Source organism: Camelus bactrianus, chromosome 34 (assembly GCF_048773025.1).
Source record: "Camelus bactrianus isolate YW-2024 breed Bactrian camel chromosome 34, ASM4877302v1, whole genome shotgun sequence".
NCBI lineage: Eukaryota > Metazoa > Chordata > Mammalia > Artiodactyla > Camelidae > Camelus > Camelus bactrianus.
In genome coordinates, this window is record NC_133572.1 from 11,298,807 (window position 1) to 11,323,348 (window position 24,542).

General features: G+C 35.1%; 2 long non-coding RNA genes across 2 annotated transcripts in view; one reads left to right on the forward strand and one right to left on the reverse strand.

The window, feature by feature from the left end:
• Positions 1 to 14: 14 nt before the first annotated feature.
• LOC123614473 (uncharacterized) lies at positions 15 to 10,123 on the reverse strand. Its single transcript, XR_006721883.2, has 5 exons — positions 9,875 to 10,123; positions 6,946 to 7,228; positions 3,356 to 3,474; positions 2,893 to 2,929; positions 15 to 1,353 (listed from the first exon to the last, which is right to left on the reverse strand). It is a non-coding gene; the product is annotated as an uncharacterized LOC123614473 (long non-coding RNA).
• Positions 2,538 to 24,542, forward strand: part of LOC141575903 (uncharacterized) — a 46,982-nt gene continuing 24,977 nt past the window's right edge. Inside the window, exons 1-2 of the long non-coding RNA XR_012503994.1 lie at positions 2,538 to 2,775; positions 6,955 to 7,106. This is a non-coding gene — a long non-coding RNA (uncharacterized LOC141575903). The remainder of the gene's footprint in view (positions 2,776 to 6,954; positions 7,107 to 24,542) is intronic.

Consider the following 24,542-nt stretch of genomic DNA (forward strand, 5'->3'; position numbering starts at 1 on the left):
TGGGCACCCCAGAGTTTCACCTTTCCAATGTCTTCCTTAATAAGTAACTTTTCTCTCACTTTTCAAAAAGTGTTATACCAATAGACAACAGTAAGATTTCTGGGAAAAAGTCAATAAAGCGATCAGCTTCATGTTGTTTAAATAGCAGTGAACAGAAACATGCCATGTTTCCTTATGTAGTACTTTATAATTAAGAAAAAGAAATCTAAAAAGGAAAGGACGTTTGGAAGGGATGTTCTGACATAATTCACTCCTGTTATAAAATAAAAATATCAATTTGACATGCAAAAACGATCACTCTTTTATAGTTTTTATAGCTCTTTTCATCAGTTGTCCCTGCTTCTCCACATCCCCATATTACTTTCTTCTCTTTCTCTCTCCTTGTTTGTATATGTATAAATTTGAGAGTTGAGAAAAGTCTACAACAACAAATAGAAGAATTCAACCTTTGTGGATTACATTTTGAGGCCCAGGTAAAGGAGTTTCGTTTCCAGGCTAGGTCTATCACAGGAATACATCCTTCTTAAAAACACATTCGTTTTCCAAACATTGATTCATTGCCACTCTTTATTAATGCTATGTTGGGTTTAATTAAATAGGTCAACAATTAAATAGTGAATTTTCTGCCCTGATAGAGAATAGAGTCTACTAAGAGAAAAACAGAGACAGTTAAAATTACAATAAATATTATCATTGCTAAAACGCAGCTTTGATTAAGAGCTGCAGAAAGTGTATCAGTAGATAAAAAGGTCTTCAAAAGTAGGTAAAAGTTGAAACAGGAGCAGAACCCATAGAAAGAGGAAGGAAAAAGTAACTGGGGGTTAGGGTGATGTGTCTGTTCCAAAAGAAGAAAGAGACTCTGTAAAAAAAAAAAAAAAAAAAGGGAAAAGAGAGTGTGACAATTTGTGGTGTCAACAAGGTAACAGCTGAACAACTTACATTTTTTTTCCTTTTATTACAAATTACTTAAAAAAATTTAAACTTAGGCTATGAGCTCTCTTTAATCCATGCCACTGTGTTAAAAGTAACAAGAGTGATTTTTTTTTAAAGAAGTTTACCAGCTGATTTATTACACTATAGAATTAAATGTTTTTCCTCTTTTGGGGAAAATCTTATTCCTATCTTCCCAAGAAACTTCCGATTGATGTCTTTAGGAAGCTTAGTATATCTACTGATAGGAAAGAAAAACTTAACTTCCTAACATGCATGACACTGAAAACAACATATGAATGGTTGTTATCAAGATACTTGCATTCTTCATCATAGCCTCTTCCTCCCTTAGGTCCGCTGGTTTCCAAAAGTAAATCTAATTAAGACATCAGCCTGGGGCTGGATTAGAGTGAAGTTATAAACCTGAACAGAGAGAATATAATTATGCACATACTTTTCTAAGAAACAGAGTCTCTCTCTCTCTCTCTATATATATATATATATGTATATATGTGTGTATATATGTATATATGTGTGTATATATGTATATATTTCGGTCTCAGGTAAATGGTGCTAAAATATAATTAGTATTCTGACAGATATATTATTATACTACCTAGAATTTTTTCACATCTCCTTAAAGAAACATCCATTCACAACCAAAGCAAAATCATCTATTACTTTATTCATTTATTTAATGAACAAAAAGTTATTGAGTGTCTACTACAGAGCTGGCACTATTCTCAGTGCTACAAGCATAACAATGAACAAAGTACTCAATAGATTCTGGTCATGGGAGATGGACAAAAACACAAAAATACGCAACTAATTACATAGCAGGTGTTCATGAATGCTATAATTTTATCTGTTAGTTTTGTTTCTCTGAGGTCAGGTTAACTAGTCTTCACAGCTAATCTCATTTCCCTACAGTTTGTTTTAGAGTAGATGTATAATTTCTCCATCCAAAGCTCCAGATTCACGAGAGCAGAGTGACCCAAACAAATACCCAAGGAGAAAGTACCTGTGTGTCATTATCCTGTTCTAGAACCTTGAAAAGATGGAATACTTCCCAACTCATTTTCTGTGCCTATCATAAACTAATCCAGACATAAATGGTGTACACAGACACACAGAGAACAAAGAAATACCCAGACCAATGTCACTTATGAATATAGATCCCAGGTCCTAAATATATTGGCAAATCAAATCCAGAAATGTATTTAAAGAGCCAACCATCATGTGCTAGTACAACTTATTCTAAAAATGTCAAGTTGGTTGAACAACAGGAAACTTGGTAGACTATTTCAATAGATCACCAAGATAAAGGAGAAAAAACTCTATGACTAACATGCTCCCAAAAACACTTCTTAAAATTTAACAGCTATTTTAAAAAAAGAAAAAAAAACCTTTCATAATCTAAAAATAGAGATTTCTTAATGTGATTAAAGTTACATTTTTTAAAAATCCAAATATCAAAAAAAAAATAAAATAATCTATAGAATTAATGCTCTTAATTTTCCTCTAAAAAGAGGATACTGTTTGTTACTTTTCAGCATAGAGTTGGCAGTTCTATCCAGCACAATGAGGAAATAGTAAATATGGGGGAAAGGAGACAAAATGGTTATTATCTACAAATGCTATTTTTCTATAGCTGTATTACTTACATTATTAGCATGCATAAAGCCATTCAGTAAGGTGGCCGAATAAAAGATAAACGTAACAAAAGCAATAATTCCAAACAGTGAAAATAGTAGCTCACACATGTTTAATATAGTATATAACAGGCAACTTTTTTTTAATGTTTTTTAGGTTTACAACATTTCATCCTCTAAGAAACTTCATGAGGTAAATATCATTAATAACTTCTAACATGGTAGAAATATAGTCCTTTTCACAAGTAAAAAAAGGGGAAAAAAGGAATGCAAAGAAGAATAAAACTAAAAGAGAATGTATAATACTTACATGATGAATTCTCTATTTCTTTACTGAAGCTTTTAAGCTTTGAATATATGGACAAAAATGAACAGAAAGAGTCAATGTTCAGATTGTTATCTGTATTATCTGTAATTATTGTTCAAATTAATCTGAAGGTAAATGTAATGGCAATTTAAAATCCCAACAAAGACAGTTTAATTGAATATGGACAGTCTGCTCTGGAAAAGAAAATATGCAAAAATAATTGAGAAATTTTTAGGTAAAATAGCAAGAAAATATCTTATGAATTAAATCATACTAAAAAATAAGTAAATACTATTTTACTAGAACTGGGTTGATATATTCATTAATAGAATAAATTTTTGAGTGTAGAAATTGAGTACATAGAAATTTGTTTTATTGTGAGTATAAAATTTTTAGCATGTGCGATATATCTTTAAATTGCATTGATACTATTAGAAAGTCATTAAACAATAAATTATGTTTGTACCTCATACCATGAAGAAAAATGAATTATAGATGTTAAAAATCAGCATGAAAATTAAACTTCAGGATCAAGCTGACACATAAATGGGAATCTTCCAAGTAATCTTGGGGAGGAGAGTCTTCCTAGGTAAAAAGCAAAAGGACAAAGAAAAAATACATATAGAAGAAAAATCCAATAATTTTCATAATTGAACTTGGTGCTGATTATGTTAGTCCCACGGAACCATTCCCCTTAGATGTATGTACGCATTTCTAGATTTATTAATGGCAAAGTGAGAATCAGTATACAAATGGATCATTTTCAATCAGAATTGTGGTATTCATTTTACCTCTAATTATAATCCAATTCACTAATAAAGGAATTAAAGTTTTAGCAGAAACACATGTTTTTAAGTTGGAATTACTTCTGGATACTTTCATGTGCTAATATGGAAATTTATCATGGAAGACTGGTGGATTTTTTTTAAAAAGCAAATGGTATTCTAATCTCACAAAGCACATGTTTTCAAACAGCTAACAGATTTAAACTGCATTGAGGTGCTCGAGCATTTGCACATTATGTTGGGGTTAGGTAAGGAATCTAAAGGGATTATTTTACAGGAAAAAAAAAAAAAGACAGCTGATTGCTAAGTTCTATCTTTTTTCTGTTCTCAAAGCACTTTATGCAATTCATCATGGCACAAATACCACAGATAACATTCCCAGCCAGAGATTAGAAGCAATTTCTCTGCAATCACAAATGCTCCAAAACCTCTTCCAAAGAAATTATTCAAACCTGGGCATTTACTCTAACCACATGTTGAAGATGTTACAATAAGTGTGGCTACTATACACAACTTCCATTAATATGAATAGTGGCTACCATCCAAAAACTTCTATTAACCCACAATCAAGTATTTTTTGGCTACAGTATATGAATCATAGAACTAATAATTGCTCAGTTCATCAATTTATATTCTAACAGTTCACTCATTACATGTAACATCAGGTTCCCTAAACAGATTTTTTTTTGGTATGAGTGATTACTTTTGATGAACTGGTTGTTTATCTGAATAAGTATGCGAAACAGACCACTGTGTAACAAAAGGACTCCAGCATTATTTGTTCTGGGAGGGCCGTTTTTAGTCTACACCTATTCATGATTATAGTTTTTGGCTAATAGCCTCTTGGAAGTCTTTGCTTAAAATTTAACAAATCATATCTGAATACTGAACACTAACCTACTCTACAAACCGCAACTAATCTGAATTCTTATCTTTTCCTTTCTTTCCTTTTCTATTCGTCTCTTCTCTTTTTCCTGTCCTCCCCTTTCCTCTCGTTTGCTTTCTTTTTTCCTTTCCTCTTGGATGCTTTTAGGTAAAGATCAGCATTGTTCTAACGTTTCACAATGTTATTCTTTGGTGCATGTTATTGTTTTCATTCACTGTGCTGGTGTTCACTTGGCCCTCTAAATGTGGAGATTTCTGTTACTCAGTTCTGGAAATTTTATTGTAGTTTTCCTTTACCAATTTATTCAGTGCTATCTTATGTGTTCTTTCTGGCTGAAACTCACATTAATTGGATTTTGAACCTACAAGATTGATTCCCAATGAATCTGACATTTTCTCTCCCATTGACCTACTCTATGTCTTTAACTTCTCCTTTATGGGCTATTTCCTTGACTGTGTCTTAAAATTATATAATATACAATTATATATAGTATTGTATTGGTATTGTAATAAAATTTATATGTCAATTTCAATTTAGAGAAAAATACAAAGTTTGATAAATTCTGCAATAGAATTTGAACTGTATAAAGTCCTTATCATAATAAACTTCACCTTTGTGAACCAGTATTGTTCCATGTTACAATAAATATTAACATATTTATAATATATGATTTTTTGATATGAGATATGTGTGTATAATTTGCCTTTGAATAAGGTAAAGACGTTTATATCATTTCCAAGCAATTTAAAAACTCAGTTGACATCATTAATAGAATTGACCTATGACAGATATGCCTTTGTAATTCTAAATCACTTTTAGAGCAAGCTTTGAAAGATAATCTTTCACTTGGGTATCATATTCTAAAGAAATGTTTTATTCAATATGTAATGTTAGTAATTAAATAAATTACATGGGCTTTTTTGGGGGGAAAAGAAAAATGATGAATACCTCAACAATTTTCAAAGGTTTTCAAAGCATATGTGAGACTAAATAATTGAATGGCTTTGCTAATTTTTCTCAGCATGTATACATATAATTGCAATTATCTTTTCAAGGTAATGATTCAGTATTTATTTTACTCCTTTAAATTATTCTTGAGGTGTTTATTGTTTCATAAGGTTTTAGTTTCCCACTACATTGAAAATAGTTAAAACATAATTGCCAATAGTAATTACAACTCAGCTAATCACCCTTTTTGTGTCCTCTAAAAATTTACGTCAGTCCTTCCACAGACACTAGAGATTTGCTTTGAAGCTACTGTAATAGCTTTAGTTTTTCTCAAAAGTTGTAAGTAGGCTAAAATTTTAGTGAGCTCTTTCTTAATCACTTGAAGTTGGTCAGTAGCTACAGTAGAAACAAAAGTGACTGTAATCTTCAAAAACAGCCTTCCTTCTGTAACACAGCTGCTTCAATAGGAAACCAGCACATGGTTTCCCTCAGTGAGTGAGTGTTCTGCAGAAATAGTGAGCTTAAAAGGCTGAGCAATGCGGATGTGCGAAAGACGCGTTACTCCTATTTTCTCAACTCCTTCCATTACATTCTAGAAATAAATATTCCAAAATTAAATTTTCAAAATTAAAACTTAAATATATACACATACAACTGATACAACTGAAATATATATAGAAAACTGAAATAAATAAATAAATATATATAAACACACACACATACACACACACACACATACACACACACACACACACACACACACACACCAGGTCCTACAGGTTCTGTTTCTCTGGAAAACCCTCACTAATACAATTTCCAAGAAGAAAATGTATTCTAATAGAACATTTGAGCTGTGATTTGCTCAGGGTTACACAGGGAGTAAGTATTGAAGCCAGGCTGGCACAAAGCCTGCAGTCTTTCCACCACGGGCAGATGGCCACCCATCACAGGGCTCTCCTTTCCCTGCATCTCGGTCCTTATGTAAAACAGATTCTCCCCTCTCTGATTTTTTTTTTTTGCAAGATTCTGATCACTTGTGCTTTAACCTCAATAATATTATTTAACAGGCTTATGATACATATATAAATTTGGCTTTTTATTTCCTTTTACCCCATCTCCTTGTCTATTTTTTAAAAAACTTGACCCTTTTAAGGTACCCTCTTTTTATATTCATAAACATAAAGCCACAGCGAATTTTTTAGGTATCCCTCTATTTTCTTTCTCATTTGGGGTAAAATTGATTTTTTTTTCGGTTTGACTTTATGCCAAGTCTTTTCTTCTGCGATTTTTCACTACTCTAAGACTCTGCAATGGCTCCCTTACATTTCAGCCAGTTCTGTATTACAGAGAAAGCTATGTCTTGCTTTAGTTTGCTATTGCTGCAAACTAACTACCACAAACTTCACGACTCGAAGCAACACATATTTATTATCTCACGGTTTCTAGATGTCAGAAGTCCGCGCGACACTGTTCAGCTGGAAGTTCTGGTCCAGGGTCTCACCAGGCTGCCATCTCGGTGTCAGCTGTGGCTGCGATCTTCTCTGAAGTCCTACTAGTGAAAGAAGTATTTCCACTCTCCTCGTGTCTACAGGACTCTGGTAACATTTTGTTTTTCCCTTTTGGTTGTCAGCAGTAGCCTCTCTCAGCTCTTGGAGGCTACTTGGAGTTCCTTGCCACATAGACTTGTCCATATCCCCTTGCAAAACATGGAAGCTTACTTCTGAAAGCCAGAAATAAAGAGCTGTCTCTCTAGTGCATGCTGGCACCCGATCATTCTTGGGGGGGGGGGTGTATCTTTTACATATATTTATCTTGTAATTACAGGACAGTTATTGCATCATTTTTGCTGTATTCTAGTGGTTAGAAACAAGTCACAGTTGCTGCCTGCACTCGAGGGGAAGGGTTTATACCAGGGTGTGGCTCATTGGAGATCATCCTACAGCATGTCTGTCACATGCCCTCTTTATTTGATGCTTCTCCTGAACAAAATGTCTTTATTTTGTTTGATTTATAGATGCAAGTATTAATAGTGATGGTAAGATCTCATTTCACATTAATAGATAAGCACGTGTGGACACAGCTATTGTTTGATCGGGGTGTTCTGAGTCAGAGTGCTCCACATAATCCTATTGGCCAGTTATGTCTTGGAATTTTTATCCTAAGGAAGTGAATTAATAAGCCAGCATTTGGAAAATGAAGTGTTTTTATTTGCATTATTTTATTGGCTAGGGTCAGGAAGCAACCCACCCTAGCCATGAGATGCTCCAGACAGTGAGAAAACTATGTGCTAGCTTCTTGTTCTTTCCCACTGGGTAAGTCACCTATTTTGAAAATAAAAGAGCAGAGCTGACTTCATTTCAAAGGTTCAAGAAATATATATTGATTGCCTACTGTGGGCCAGACACCACTCTAGGGCACTGGGAGTAAGAAAGGAAAACAAACAAAATCATCCATCCTCTGGCCTTTGAGGAAGCCTTAATATTTATGTATCAAGTAGAAACTGATATAAGCACAGAGTGCCATGGATCCAGAGATAAGAGAAACCTCACTAAATTCTAAAGGGATAGAATAATAGGCTGAATAATTCCTCCCTCCCCCCTCAAATATCAGGTCCCAATTAATTTCTGGAACATGTAAATGTCAAATTATATAGGAAAAGGGTGCCTGCAGATGAGATTAATGTAAGGCTCTAGAGATGGGAGATTATCCTAGTTATTAGGGTTGGCCCTAAATGCAATCACAAGTAGCCTTATTAGAAGGAAGCAAAGGGATATTTGACAGAAGATGAGAAGACAATGTGGGCACAGAAGCAGAAATCGGAGTAATGCAAACACAAGCCAGGGAAGGCTGGTGGCCACCAGAAGCTGGAAGAAGCAAGGAATGGGCCCTCCCCTAGTGACTCTGGCGGGGCAGGACCTGGCGGACACCTTGATTTCAACCCAGTGAAGCTGACATTGGACTTCTGACCTCAGGAACTACAAAAAAAATACATGCATGTGGTTTTGTGCCACAGCATTTGTAGTAATTGTTCATAGAACCCACAGGAAAGTATTACAGACAGAGAGAAAAGCTTGAGCAGAGCCGTGAAAATAGGAAGCAGATGAGAGGCACTGGGCACTGAGATACCTCTGTGTTAGTTGAGAGCAAAGAATGAGTGAAATTGGTGGGAACTGAGGGTCATTTAAAAGGCAAGGAGAAATCATGGTAGCCTTACATGGCATGCTAAAGACATTATCCTGTTGGCATAAAGAGTCATCAAGAATTTTTAAGTAGGAAAGTAATGCTTTATTATTTATTTATTATCATGTATTATTTATTATTATTATTTATTATTTATACTCCACTCTGGAAAGTAATATAAAATATAGTTTGGGGGTAGCACAATAAAGGAGGTAAGAGCAGCTGAAGTAGAAGCAGGAACACATATTAAAAGACTATCCGGTACTCTCAGAGTTTCTGAGTTAGAGTAGCAAGATCAAGGTGAAATTGCTTTGAGAATTACGTAGCCAATAAAAATCAGAAAATCTGGAGACGCTGTTTGAAAAAGGGAGAGTACACCTAAGATGAGCAGCAAATTCTGACTTAAATGATTAGGTTGATAGTGATGTCATTTAACTGAGTGTTTGCTGTTGTTTCATTTCACTGTGAGAAGCAGTGTGAAGGAGCAGATGCTTCCATTAACAGACACGGTAAAGATACCCTGGGGGCCGGCAGACAGTTGGCCATGCAAGTCTAAGGCCAGCCAGAGAAGAGGCTGAGCTGGTGGGACACACAGTTCGTCTTATCGATTCATTTTCAGTGCAGAGTTCAGTTTTTTTTTTTATGACAGGGACTTCAAATTGATGTGTGAAAGATTTTTCTTTTTTGAAAAAAACATCTACTTTGATCTCTGGAGAAGAGAGAAAGCTGTTCACATAGACTTTTCCGCATTTGGTTTCTTAGGTTTCTTAAGCCAAAGTGCTTAGATATTATGGAAATCCTAAAAAACATGTGAAGTAAAATATTTCTGCTTATTTTAACAACTCCATAAATAGGCCTTATAGATCGTATTTTTCCCAGTTTGTAGGCAGGCATGCTGAGACCCAGAGGGGATTTTAAGTATGCAACCCAGAGAAATATTCTAAGTAAGCAGAAGTTAGAATTTAAGCTAAGTTTCTTTGATATATAGTCCCAGTGTTCTTTCTCCTCCACCATATGCCTCTTGGCTTTAAGACATTTCTTCTCAAAACTAAATGATCCTTGTTCTTAACGCTTGTTGAAGCTGATTTTTTATCAGCTTGTAGTGCTATGTAACAAAATAAAAAAAGTTACAGAAATAAATTTTAAAAACAAGGAATAGTCCTATAACATACAACATGGCACTTACCATATAGCAGGTGTTCCAACTGTCATTTATTGATTGTTGTCTGACAGTTCTGAGTGTTCACAATCAAACCAAAGTTAATTGCTGAATTTTTATTTTAATAGACGAGATGTATGTAGCCAACTTATTATTACAACTTCCATTACAGAGAGATCCTTTGTTTCTGATAGACTTATTATTTATTTACTTAAACAAATATTTGTGCTCTGTCATGCTAATAATTAAGTTCTTCCCAAAGGAACTCCAGCTGAGAACAGAAACCTTCCCATGAGAATCTGAAACAGAGTTTCCTTTTGCAAATCTCTGCAATCTCCTGGTCCTTATTCTTAGACTTGTTTTCCTTATTCAGTGACGACATTGTTTAGTTAGGTTCCATACGAGTTGCAAAGGGAACTGGATCTTTTTACAGGAATCTTTGAAAATACAGTCACAAAAAGTATATCTGATCAAGGAACAACATTGACAATTGTCTTCCTCAAGAGCAAAAGGTTTTTATACATTTCCAGTGTGTTGTTTCGTTTTCTGCCCTATACGGTCACATTTTAAAAAACCATTTCTACCACGAGCTCGGATTTGTTCCCACTCTTCCCTGTCCACCAGATTTAATATGGTCACAGTGACCATTTGGGGAATGAGAGTTGAACAGAAGCGCTCCACTGGACTTTAGGCCTGGACAAGCCAGCTATTCCTCAGGGACTCGTCTCTGTGGCTGGGCTGCCCATACCCACCTCCATCCCAGCCAAGCACACCCCCCCAGTCTGGAGCACTTATTCTTTACAAGTAAGCTTTAATATTTCAATCAAGTCTTGCTGAATCTGAACAGAATGAATACATAGAAATAAAAGGTGTTCAAAGATATTCAGCACACCATAGATGGTAATAACTCTGGGGCTAATCAGTGGTAAAGAAAATGAATGAGGAATTCTGAGAGATATTTGTGACAATTTGCAGAAACAGAATGGATTAAGGACGATAAAAAGTTTTCGGGTCTATAATACTGGGATACTAACTTCCTCACTAACAGGAGTGGGAAAATTGAGAAGAAAAGATAATTTGAATTCAAGATATACTATATTTGAGAGTAAGCTGATTATTTAAATAGCTATTAACTTTATTAAGTAAGAAATACGTTGCATAGGATTTCAGCGATAGTACTCCGTTTTAGAAAAGGGAAAACAGGAGTGTCTGGATGTGAATATGAATTCGGCTCCTAGATAATCCCTATGGAGAGATGGGCTCTGTTTTATTTTTTAAAACTGTATTTATTTTTAACCTTTTGGATGTAACGATTCCTCTTACAGTGCCCATGTAGCTCTTATTTACTAGCCCTTGAAGTCCTTTCCCAGCAGGTTGGGTTCTGGTAAAACAGTTTCCTCCTGAGGGCAGGCCTTGGTCAGAACAGGGTGATCTGGCATATTTCAAAATGGTTCCTTGTCCTTTCCCCTTGCCAGAAGGTTTTGTTTTGTTTTGTTTTGTTTTTCCTCTGATACACACTGTAAGCATCTCGTAGAGCTCCTGGAGGTAAAACTCACAGAAGTATAGGAGCCTCCCTGTGACTGATCCCCCTGGAGATGTTAACTCACACTTGTCTGCAGGGAGCCTCCAGCAACTCGCCCCCCACTGCTCAGGTCTTTCTCTCCCGGCGCTGGTTCCCTCAGAGGTTCATGCTTGTGGGCTTCTGCTCTGGTAAGCTGTGAGTCTCTATACATGCCTGTCTGTCTCTCTAACTTTGGTGCAGTGGCTTGCCCTGTGACCTCCCTTTTCTGATAGATCTAAGAAAATCTGTTGATATTTTAGTTTATTCAGCGTGTTACTTGTTAGGAGTGAGTGAGTGGTGACTTCAAAGCTTCTTGTATACACACCAGACCCCATGTTTCATTTTTAAGGCAAAAGCATTGGTATTAGAAATCTATGCAGCACGCTGGTTGAAATGCACAGGGCAATTATTATTATACTTATTTTACAGATGATAAGACGTCTGGGAGGGATTAAATAATTAGCCCATGATTATATAGCCACCATTGGCAAATCCATGCTTTCAACAGCTTTGGCATTAATATTGCACTTCAGACTTTCTTAGAAAAGGGAAAGCACACTGAGGGAATTTCCAGCATTTCTGAAGCTGAAATACACATTTTTAGAGAGTTGGCATCTTGTAAGTCACTAATAAAGAACTCAAGTGCATTTAAGTATTAGGCAGGTAACATAAATGTGTGAAATGATAAGAAGTGAACCAAGATAAAACAAAAGTGGGTTCTACATGGTGGTTAACTGAAGAGTGAATGCCTACCCTCATTTAAACGTGTTTAAGCATGAAGTTAGAAAAAATAAGCTAAAATTATCTGGCTGGACCTGTGCCCCAAATCACTAGCTTTTAAAACCTCCTTGTAAGTGATCAGATTTTAATTTGGGGGGTGAATTTTTTTTTAAGCTTTAAAACGACATAAAACATAATTAGATTATGATTTTCAACCATCTTGAATGCACCCAAATGTAAGAAATGAAGATTTATGTCCTCAAACTATTCTATTGGTTCAAATCCAGGACTAAAATATCTCACAGAGAAAACCAAAAAAGAAAGCGAATACATTACCAAAAATAAAGCTGAAGATAAATTGTTAAGGCAAGCTAAAAATAAACATATGGGAACCAAACAAATACACTTATCATGAAAGGAATCTGATTGTAGGACTAATACCTCTTTAAAATATTTTGTTAGGTAAAAATACAACATGAGCTCTTGCAAACCCTACATCATTTAAACCTCATGAGAAGGGTGTCAGTAATAGAGTTTTTTTTCCCCCTTAATCCTCAAAAATCACATGGTATTATTATCATCAGTTTTTACAGTCCAAGAAACTTTTTTTAGATTTATCCTTATATAAATGTTCACCATTGCCTCTTAAATTTCAGACCTTTCCTATAGAATAATTTCCTTTTCTTGAAATTACATCTTTATAAGTTCTTTAGTGACAATCTATTGGGAGTAAACTCTACGCTCATTATGTCTGAAGGTCTGAAATTGTCTTTAAATATCTCTTGTTCATTAGAGAGAATTTCTTTGAACATATTAGTTGGTATATGTATTTGCTCTCTGAAATGATTTTACTGTTTTATTCTGCCTTCCACTGTTGCTATCGCTCCTGTCAGACTTTGAAGGCAATCTCATTTGCTTTCTGGCTTTTTTTTTCCTCTAGGATCTTTATCTTGTATTTGTTATTCTTCAGTTTTATGATAATGTGTTTATCTGTGAATTTTGTTTTACTTCTTAAGTTTGGGGTGTCTGTGTTTTTATTCAATTAGGTGAAGTCCTCAGCTAATGTTTATTTAATAACAGCCTCTCAACTTTCTATTTTATTTTTCTGGAACACCACTGGATATATGTAAATGTCCTCTTTAGACGTACTACAGTGTTTAACCTCTTTTTCACGCATTTCTCTTTTCATCTTTGCAGAACATGCAGCTTTGTGTCACTCCTTCAGATCTATATTCCAGCTCACTAATTTTCTCTTCAGCTTCTAATTATCCGCTTCATTAAATTATATGCAATATGAAAAATGGATGATTTATGAGATGTTAGTAAAGATGCTACCTGTAGGATTTAAGGAAAATAAGGAATGGTGCAGTACCTTAGGGGGAAAAAAACCAGCTGGGAACAGTTACTATACCTAAACCTGAAGGCATAAGAGGAGAGAGTGAAGCTGGAAAGAAAGCTGCCTGGACAGCACCACCTAAGAAGATTTCTGATTTTCGTAGAAAGATATAGCCAAGCCTAAGTGAGCCAGCAGAAAAAGAGACTGGAAAACAATACCTCAGCCTCATTCTCCTGCCACCCTCCAATTTACTATAACTTACTACAACAGGTCTTATTAGCATAACCCAAGCAAAAGCCAGGGGGCAAGGACGCAAGTCAGTACAATCCATCCTAGTCAACATTTCAAGGCACAGAACAAAGTAGAAGAAAATGGAGAGGCAAAGAGAAAACACCCAGCACGATGGCCGCGTTATGATTCTCTTGTCTTTGTAGTATTTCTGATTAAAGCTCTCTATAGGATCACTTTTTAGATTGTTCTCTTCAAAGGAACAAAAAAACCAAGAAGAAGCAAGTGCTGCCACTCACAGTATCGTATGTCAGGACGGAGGTCTTCAGAAATGTCTTAGTCATTCAACACGGAGATCTGATACAGTCTAAGTGTTGTCACTCACCATTGAAGTCAAGAAGTTCACTGAAGCACTGGGTTAAAGTAGATATTAGATTTATTAATTAAGGCATTCAGCTTTGGAGTGGATGTGGCTAAATTTTCTTTTGCAGAAAGATAAAAGTGTAACACTCACCTGTTTCATCTTTATTTTTATTCATTCCTTCAGTTGCAATTATCATCATGGTCATCATCATCAAAACCTCTGTGTGTGACTGAATTTACAGTTAAGAAAAGCATTTCAACACTTTTTCACGTAAGAAAATCTAAAATAATGTTAGATAAAAATCAAGATCATTAATTTTATTCTCTGACCTTAATTCTAATTTGTGGCAGTACACTAGTTTAAATGCATAATCTTTAAATAGTCTCAGTGCAGCTTCCTAAAGCCTAAAAATCTGGGCTCTTGAAATTAATTGCTCTTTCTTGGTCATTTTAAACTCTGATCCAAATAAACAATTTAAATCTATCTGTGAAGGGATAATTATGCCAATTAGATTTAGTTGATCTAAAAAATTAGAGCCCAGAAAATTAGTTTTTATATACGGCTATTCAAATGTTTTATAATTTTTAGAGTTTATATTAAGTTATCTTGAGTATTTTAACTTCATTTTTGTCAGAATAGAGGACTAAGAGTCTATGGTTTTCACAAGAGGCTCTCTCTTTAATGCCCTACTCCAGCTTAGTGGGAGAGCCAAAGAGCATGAGTAAATTCCAGAATCCGTCGTTTCAAAGTCCTACTGTAAACATATCTGATACTTAATTGCACCTTGCCCTTTCTCCTGCCTGTTTCGCATCAGCCCCCCACGCCACCCACTTCCTCTTTCCTGCATCCTGCTGACTTTTTTAAAACACTTCTGCTTCTGGCCTTGGCTCTGGTATATATAATTTCTGACCCAGTTCTCACCTTCTGGTTCACAGTTTGTCCTTATTCAAACTTTGCTCACATTTGAAACAAATTCCCAATTAATTTACTTATCAGGTTTGGCCTTTGGCAAGTCTCCTAAGTTCTTAGCACGGCTTTTGTGAATACAGATCACCATGTTTAGGACCAAAACCTCTCCCAGCTTTAAGTCTAATAGATTCAGATTTTCAACATTATCAAATCCTCTATTACATAGATTAACAAGACTTGGAAAACAAATAAAAACTGTTAATGTCATTTCAAATTGGCAACCTGCCTGTGCTAGAGAACGTATCTGACCTGTGGGTGGAAAATCAGCATACAGAAAATATGCTGGTAAAGCTGACCCTTTATATAGCAGGGCAGTCTCAAGAGTACTACTTTTGAGAAAATGACATAAAATGACCTCTGAGATAATAGAAGATGCAACAAAAATTTGTAATGGTTAAGAGATTAAACTCTGAATTTTCAGCACCCACCAATTACAATTATATAAATTTGGAAAATGTTCTTAATCTTTTTGTGCTCGTCTTTTCATGTATTAAATGGGTATAATGAGTGACTCTGTCAAGGCGGTGATGGAGGAATAAGTCAGTGCATAGAAGTAAGCGCTCAAGAAGTGCCATGTCAGTATGGTTTCAGAGTTCCTTTTGAATCTAGGAACCTTATGATTCTCCAAGTATAAGAAGTGCAACTTTTGCTGGCTTTTGGAGTAAAGGCCCTATAAACTTCTATGCAATACATTTACAATCTCAAGCCAAGATAATACCTGGAAAGATGATTTTTCTCTTAATGAGGGATCCTAATACTTTAGTGCATCTAAACTGGAAAACTTGTTAACATGCAGCTCCTAGGGCCACAACCCAACCTACTAAATAAGAATTTCTAATCTTAAACAGATGATGAGTGGCTACAACACAGTAAGAAAACCCTTCTCAAGGTGCTATACCTAAAGACCCAAGAAAACGAGATGCCTACGGAAACCTAGTGAGCCTATTCATCCAGCTAATCTGGTGTAAACAGATTGGTCCACCAGTCACACATGTCTACCAGGTCCCAAAGTAATGCCTGCCCAAGTATATTCAACGGCCATTGCTCTAGAAGCTGATGTATCTGACGGGTAGGGGGATGTTCCTCAGTGGAACTTTGTACAGGGAGCATGGGAGAGATGGAAGTTTAAACCATGTACTATAGAATGAGGGGCCATTTTGCAGAGTTGGTGTGTTTGAGGAACTAAAAACTTACACTACTTAATGTAGTAAGCCGAAGAGGAGAATTTGTATTAGATGATGTACAAATAGACCCATGGGGCAGATCATGGAATAACTTGTAGGTTAAAGCAGATTTTGAATTGTATTTTGAGAGCTAGAGGAAGTCTTTATAGATGGCCACTTTTGCCACTGTTTACAGAATGTGTTACTGGAGACAAGAGCAGAAGCAGAGGGACAAGATAGACAGTCAACCCAACAGCCTAGGCAGAAAAGACCAATGGCTTAATTAAAATGAAGCAACAGAAATGGAAAGAAGAGTTTACATTCAAGATGTATGAAGATAGAATAAACAAGAATTGGAAATAAGTTAAAAGTAATGAAAAAGGTAAAGGAAGAAATCAAGATTCTTCAAGGATTTTAGGTTGAGGAAAATAGGATTTATGGTACCATTTACTGAGATTAAAAAAAAAGTTGGTGGGATCTGAGAACAACTTAGAAGATGTGAAGAAACAAGAACTTCATTTTGAACCTCTTGAAATTTAAGATATTAAATATGAGTCAGCTTCTCAGAGAAGATGCCTGGATAAAGATGTATTTTTGTAATCATCAGCATAAAAATGGAGAGTTGGTATAAAAGGAAACATTTCTGCCAATCTACAGAGATTTAAACTGCTTAAGAAGTAATTATTGCCATGTATACAGTTTATGTATTATAATTTCGAGTCAAATTGAATCTTAAAGGAGAGCTTTCTTTCTACGAATGCCTTTACCATTGAACCAGCAGTATCAATGTAACCTGGGAGCATGTTAGTAATACAGAATTGCAGGCCCCATTCCTGACTCAGTGGATCAGTGTGTACATTTTAACACAATTCCCAGGTGATTCATGAGCACATTAAAGTACAAGATAGTACAACTCTGGTTTACGGAATGGTGGGGAAGAGGGAAGAAAGAGTTAAGGAAAGACAATATGCTGCTACATGTGGGAAACTGGGGGCACTGACCTGGCCTCCAGTGCTCTGAAACGTCTCTAGGCAAACTTTAATATGCTTTTGTGCTGCTGCTGCTGCTGCTGCTGCTGCTGCTGCTTCGAAAACTATACAGAAGAATTCACTAACCTATACAATGAGAAAGGAGTATAGTTTTCACTGAAGTCAACAATAGTAATTTATGCATCTATGTATCCTCAGTACCTATCTGGGATTTATATGTAAATGTCAGTGTCCCGTATCTTCAGGCAAAAGTGGAATAAGAGAAGGCAAGTGATCAAATTCAGAGCAATTCTTCACCTAGAACCATAGAATATGCAACTAAGGGGACCCAGACATCATTTAATTCAGCACTTTTTGCTAAAAGGTATTTTAAAGGAGGCCTTCTGCAGAATTCTCAGTTGATTGTTTGATCTTGTAAACTTAAATCACTTTAATTCCAGACCATTTGTTTTCTTCTTAATTACTATTTTGAAATTTCATGTTTCACGAAGCCTAGGTAAGTCAATGTTTCATGGCTATTGTATCATTCTCTCTAGATCACTTTTATTATTGTTCTTTAGTATTATAACGTAATTTGAACTTTACAATATTTGTGTCATTTTAATCAAAAAACTCCACTTTTCAAGCTAAAAGCTGCTCTTTAAGACTAAATGACCACTGTGTGTGATTGTGAATAGTTAACATAAATACATCAAACTGGGTTACAGAATAATTGAATTAATTTAAGAACATTCATAGATTTATAAAAACTTTTATTATAGCTTTTTTATTTTTTTTTTTTAGTTAAGTATTGTAGTTATTCTGACAGGCACAAATGTACCCCCACCAAAAATCTGGCTTGGATGTTGAGACTCAAAACACATCAAGAGGTTCTGAAAAGGTTTACTACTCACATAATGAGGCTTTCTGGGGAGAGCAGTGCAGGCTCCCAAGCAGATCCAAAATGGCTTTGGAGAGCAGGGAAAGGGGACTATCTTAGCTTTTACTGTGATTAGAGAGTGGGGCTGGGGCAAGGGTTCCAGTGCACATGGCCAGTGCTTGTGGTGTTCAAACTTCCTGCTAGCACCGGAAGAGGAAGTAGTTGGGTCTTCTTGTCAGCTTGTCCAGATGTGAGGGAGGAGGGAGTGGTGTGATGTGAAAGCTACCAGCAGTCCAACATTATAAGTGCAGTCAGAGTCTTATTACAATAATACATATGTTTTAAAAATTGAAGTATAGTTGATTTACAATGTTGTGTTAGCTTCTGGTGTGATTCAGATATATATATAGATAGATAGATATATTATTTTTCATATTTTTTCCATTATGGTTTATTACAAGATATTGAGTATAGTTCCCTGTGCTATATAGTAGGACTTTGTTGTTTATTTTATATGCAGTAGTTTATATCTGCTAATCTCAAACTCCTAATTTACCCTCCACTTTCCCCTTTGGTAACTGTAAGTTTGTTTTCTATACTTATGGGTCTGTTTCTGCTTTGTAGATAAGTTTGTTTATTTACTTATTTTTTTAGATTCTACATATAAATGATGTGATCACATGGTATTTTTCTTTCTCTTTCTGGCTTACTTCACTTAGTATGATAATCTCTAGGTCAATCCATGTTGCTGCAAATGGCATTATTTCATTCTTTTTTATAGCTCAGTAATATTCCATTATATATAAAGATATATCATATATCTCACCTCTTCTTATCCAGTCATCTCTCGATGGACATTCAGGTTGCTTTCATGTCTTGGCTATTGTAAATAGTGCTGCTATGAACATTGGGGTGCATGTATCTTTTCGAATTAGAGTTTTCTCTGGATCTATGCCCAGGAGTGGGATTGCTGGATCATATGGCAACACTGTTTTTAGTTGGTTAAGGAACCTCCATACTTTTTTCCATGGTGGCTGCACCAATTTACATTCCCACCAGCAGTCTCCCTTTCTCCACACCTTCTCCAGCATTTATTTGTAGACATTTTAATGATAGCCATTCTGACTGGTGTGAGGTGGTACCTCATTGTAGTATTGATTAGAATTTCTCTAATAGAAATACACATTTTATTTAAAATATTTAGGTGCATTGGTCAAACTTAAGGAAAGAATAATTTTGGGATATCTTAAAAATATACATCATGTGTTTCCCAATAATTAAACTAATGGCAATCAATAGCTACTTAAGGACTGCAAGAAATTTTCAATATAGAGATAGGTGTAATAATTTCTTTGATAACTCAGATTTTTCACCATTCTTTTTTACACGTTGCAATCTATTTCTCACAGTTCAAGATGTTTCTCACAGTTAGAAGGTTTATAATTTAAAACATTCTAAAGAACATGCAAACATTTTATATTGGTTTAAACAGTTTAATTTACATTTGATTATTTTAAATTAAATGTTCTCCATCTTTTAACAAAAAAACCTATCCTTTTAACTAATCTTCTTATTTACAAATTTGACATTTCTAGTAAAGTAAAAACGGTTACAAATTCACACACACACAAAAGTGTACTGTAAAATTCATGAGGTTTTATGGTAATTTTAAAATGCTATGACTTGACTCTCTAATATTGACTCTTATTCTCTGACCTGAAGAAGTCCTTACTGTATTAGCAGAAGATTATCCTAAAAACCTCAGCATTTCTGCCGTAATGAGAGAACAGAGGTTGAAAAGTTCTGAGCCTTCTCATGACTTAACTGTTTCTACTTTTAGAGCAGGACTGACCTTTCTCAGGAACAGGTTTTGAAGGGACATTCACATGACTTTTGGAGACTTTAAAAAGTTAGAACTTTCACCCTTGATTTTAATATGATTGATGTCCATACATTTCTTATTTTATAGCTGTGGTGAGTGGTTATGATGAAAATCAATGTTATTTTGACAATCTGGTGGGTAAAGACTCTAAAGAATGTTCTTTTCTAAAAATAGCACAAAATGTCTATTATGGGAATAGGAGACTGATAAAGCAAATGCTGGTTAACTAAGAAGTTGTCATTTCTATTCTGGATTCATTTTGTGTATGTGTGTCCTCTCTTCCTTTGCTGAGATTTAAAAATGTACATGATAGAACAGTGATTTATATACATAAACTGGCATATGTTGGAAGAACATTGTGAAGCTGAAATATACAATTCGTCTTTTAAAAATGAATGAGAATATTTTTTCTGTTGAAATTTTAGTACCCATCAAGCCAATTCAAAATTTACTTTGACCTTCATATTTACCATGGTCCACCCAGATATATTCAGTCTCCCCTCCACCTAAAGTTTTCAACAACAACAGAAAACATCCAAGCTCATAGATACAGAGAACAGATTGGGGCTTGTCAGAGGCAGAGAGGATGGAGGGTGAGCAAAATGGGTGAAGGTGGCTGGGTGGCATCAAAGGTACAAACTTCTAGTTATAAAATAAATAGGGGATGGATTGCATTTTTGAAAGTCAATGAGAGGGTAAATTTTAGTAGTTGTCACCACAAGAAAAAAATGTTGTTACCATGTATGGGGACGGATGTTAATTAGAGTTACTGTGGTGATCATTTTGCAATAAATACAAATACCAAATCATTCTGTTGTACGCCTGAAACTAACAGAATGTTCTACATCAATTATACCTCAAAAAAAAAAAAAGATTTCAGTGTTTATCCTTCCATTATAAAATTTAGTCATATGCTGCCTTGACTACTGTTTTGAATTTATTAAACTCTACTGAAGCTTCTACTATGAAGTTCAGTCTTGGATTAATATAATTCAAAGAACTATATTTGAATATATATATACACACACACACACACACACACACACTATATATATATATACACATACACAAGCAGAGTGTGTTATATATATGTATATATATCTTTATATCTGTATATATCTTTATATATACATAATCTTTATGAGATTGAAACACAGATGAGAAAGTGATCTTGGGGAGAAGAATATGCATAAACCTCTGGGACTGGGCAGAGTATATAAGGACATTTGTGCCCCATACGCTGACCAGATAGCACCCATGAGGAGGAAACTCTTAATAAAATTCTGTCCGGTGCCATCCTGTGTGCTTACAAAGCATCCATAGCAGGAGGGAGATGACTTCTAAATACATAATGTCCCCCACCAATGCTGATCTTCCAACTACCACTAAAGGATCTGACTGACAACAGCAGAAACAAATTCTGAGTCTTTGATTTGGCACAGTTTCCCAGGAGCTCCAGCCATAGTGGCAGGTTGCTTCATTGGAAACCCCTCGCATCATGGAAGGAGTAATGACTGATGCTCAGATGAACAGATTCATATACCAGACGAATATACAGATTCGCTTTTCCTGTCTGAAATGTTTCTGTCGGCACCACCACTCATGCTTTATCTGTCATTTTGACATTCCACACATCGTCACGGCATTCAGTTCAAAGGAATGGCAAAATAAACTACCAGAGACTCAATTATGAAACCATCTGGGATACACAAACTTTACGTTTGGGATGCTCGTCTGTAAGATGTGGTGTAGTCCTCAAAGCCGAGGCCACATCTGGTGTCATCTACTCTAGATTTATCTACCCCAGTAACAGGGAAACAGAAAAGAACATGTTTCCTCTCTTATTTGACAGCTAATAAACCACTTTCCCAAATCTGTAAACTTTATCGGTTGGTTGGGAGGTTGAAGTTCTTAAGAGAGAACTGTTTCTACTAGGGCACAATCATGGTCCTATTAAACTGAAAGCTGAAACAGGCCCTGGTCGTTTGGGGGCTCCCCATGCAGACTCAGGCAAAGGGACCGTTGTATTGGCCACTGTGACTGACTCTAGGTCCTCAAGGGAAACTGAGCCACTGTTACCCAATGAGGACACGGAGGCCATATTGAAAACCAGAAGTTTTCACTGATGCACTGAGTATTCCTTTTATGGGAATGCTAGTACATTGGAAATGTTTAAATGACAACTTCACAAAGACTCGACCACGAAGGATTCAATCTATGTAAATATGCAGGTTTTGGTCACCTTATCAGATGATGAATCTCGTCTAGCTGAGTTACTGATAAAAGGGAACCCTCACTCACAAGCACCGAGTATATTATTTTGTTTTTACTCAACATAAACCTTAATTGGCCAAAAAATAATAACTTCTTGTCAGTCATCCTGATTCACAGTTTTTTCTGTATTTTAGCAGCAATAAAATAATTTGCCATCAGAAGATTAGAATATAATTACTTATATAGTCATCTAATTATTTGTGAGATTTTTCCTTTGACACTTAATCCTTTTAAAATCTGATGCACAGTTTAAGGTATTTATATGTTTCTGCCTTACTAATTAATCGATAATCTTACCAACTATTATTGAATGATTTTAAAATTTAACTGTATTTTATAAGGAATGATTTCACAGATGGTTTGAAATATCTTTATTATTTATCAGCTTATTTTGTACGTGGTACAACAAATACATATTATTCCAACTGCTGGTGACAGCATTTCTTTCATTATAGAACTTTCTTTGAGGAGGAGCATAGATTTGATAAATTAATTAAATGATGTAGACATTTTTCTGATTAAAAGTCAGAACTGGTGAACAGTTTATCACAATGCAGTACAAATCTTTCTCACTTTCTTTCTTCCCTCCTCCACTTGCACATCTACCCGGCAAATTTGTCATTTCTTTTTGTTCATTCTATTCCTTCCTCATTTAAATGTTGCTCATTTAAATGTTACATTTTATACCCAGTATGGTTCCCACTGTACAAGGTTTTTATCGTTTAGATAAAAGCTATCCCCTTGATACACAGCTGGCTTCCAATATGACCTAATTGCTTTTGTGATATGTGTCAGACAACTAATGCCACAGGGAGCATCACTGAACTTTTCCCATAAGTAAATTATATTACTTGCAGATGAACTTGTTCTGTAACATGTATCTGGTAAGAGTTTCATCTCATTTAGTAGATGTATAACATCAAATTTCATTGAAAATGTGCCAGCAATCACTAAATATTTTCCATTGTGTATCTCATATCCCTGATTTATTTTGGTTGTTCATCACTTATTTCTAAAACATAATTTTGTTTATGAATATTGATGTTGTAATGACATCATCACAAATTTTATGCTTTTATTTTAGTGATTTCTTTTTATTTTCAATTCTAATGTACTACTCAAAATGCGTAATTAAAGAAGTTTTACTGAGCTGTATTTTTTGTTCAGTTTGCATGGTTATTTTATAGTTATTAATATATGCCATATCACTTAAAGTCCATGGACCTACAATTCTGAAAATTAATTGGCTTTCATTTCACATCCCTGTCATTTTCAAGAGATAAAAATTTTGTCATCTTGCTTTAGAGTACGTTTAAATTTTACATTGAAAATTTCAACTTTAATGCCGTAATTAATTAAATGTTTGCATCCTCTTATATGAGTGAAACACTTTTCAGTTCACTCTTATGAAGTATTTTGGGGAAAAAATGCATGGGCAAAGAGTAGCAATAAAATCAAGTAATGGCTCTACTGAAAGCTTAATATAATTACATTCATCTTTCATTTTAGAAATTGAGTTCTTGTGAAAAATAATCATGTTTACTACATCTATTACTTTGTAATATCTTAGTCTAATGAAATATCAAACAGAAGCATGGGTTGGATGGGAGCTGGTAGGGGAGAGACATTTTGTGGGTAAAATGAAATGAAGCCACTGAAAAAGCACTTATTCTTAATTTATTAAGAACTGAGAACCTGACACTGCTGGGGTGAGGGGAAAATACGGATAGAAATTTTAAAATCTTGGTTCATAAACGCTAATACCTATCACCCAAGTTTAAGTAGGCATATATTTTTTGTACTTATCTGAACCTATCAAAGCAAGCATATGAAATGTTTGCCTATAATTTACCAAAAGTACTAGTTACTTACAGGGTCTGCATACTTCCGGATTTCCAGCATAAAATCACTTTAAATTAGTTTTTTTAAGTTCTAAGATGTGTAAAAATGCCAGAACTATGTATAAAACGATAGAAGAAATTAGATACTAACGAGTAATGGGAGCAATCAAATAGTCTGGGGACTAAAATGGAACTGTAATGACAAAGATGGATCGAGAATATTGATGAGAAAGCAGCACAATTAGAAATTAGTAAGAAAAGCGAAGTGCTGTAGGATTAATCAAGGAGAAGCATCAGGTGAGGAAAGTTCAACAGGGCGTAATCACCATGAAAGAGCACAGAACACGGATGTTACATTGTTTCCTACGAATTTAAAGATATTGGGGCAAAGTTTAGAAACATTAAATATTTATGCAAAGTGTAGCCATGATTGAAAGAATTCAATCAACCCACACTCAAAAACATTTGCTCTATTTTAAGAATTGCTTAAGAGAGATAATGTGAGAAGC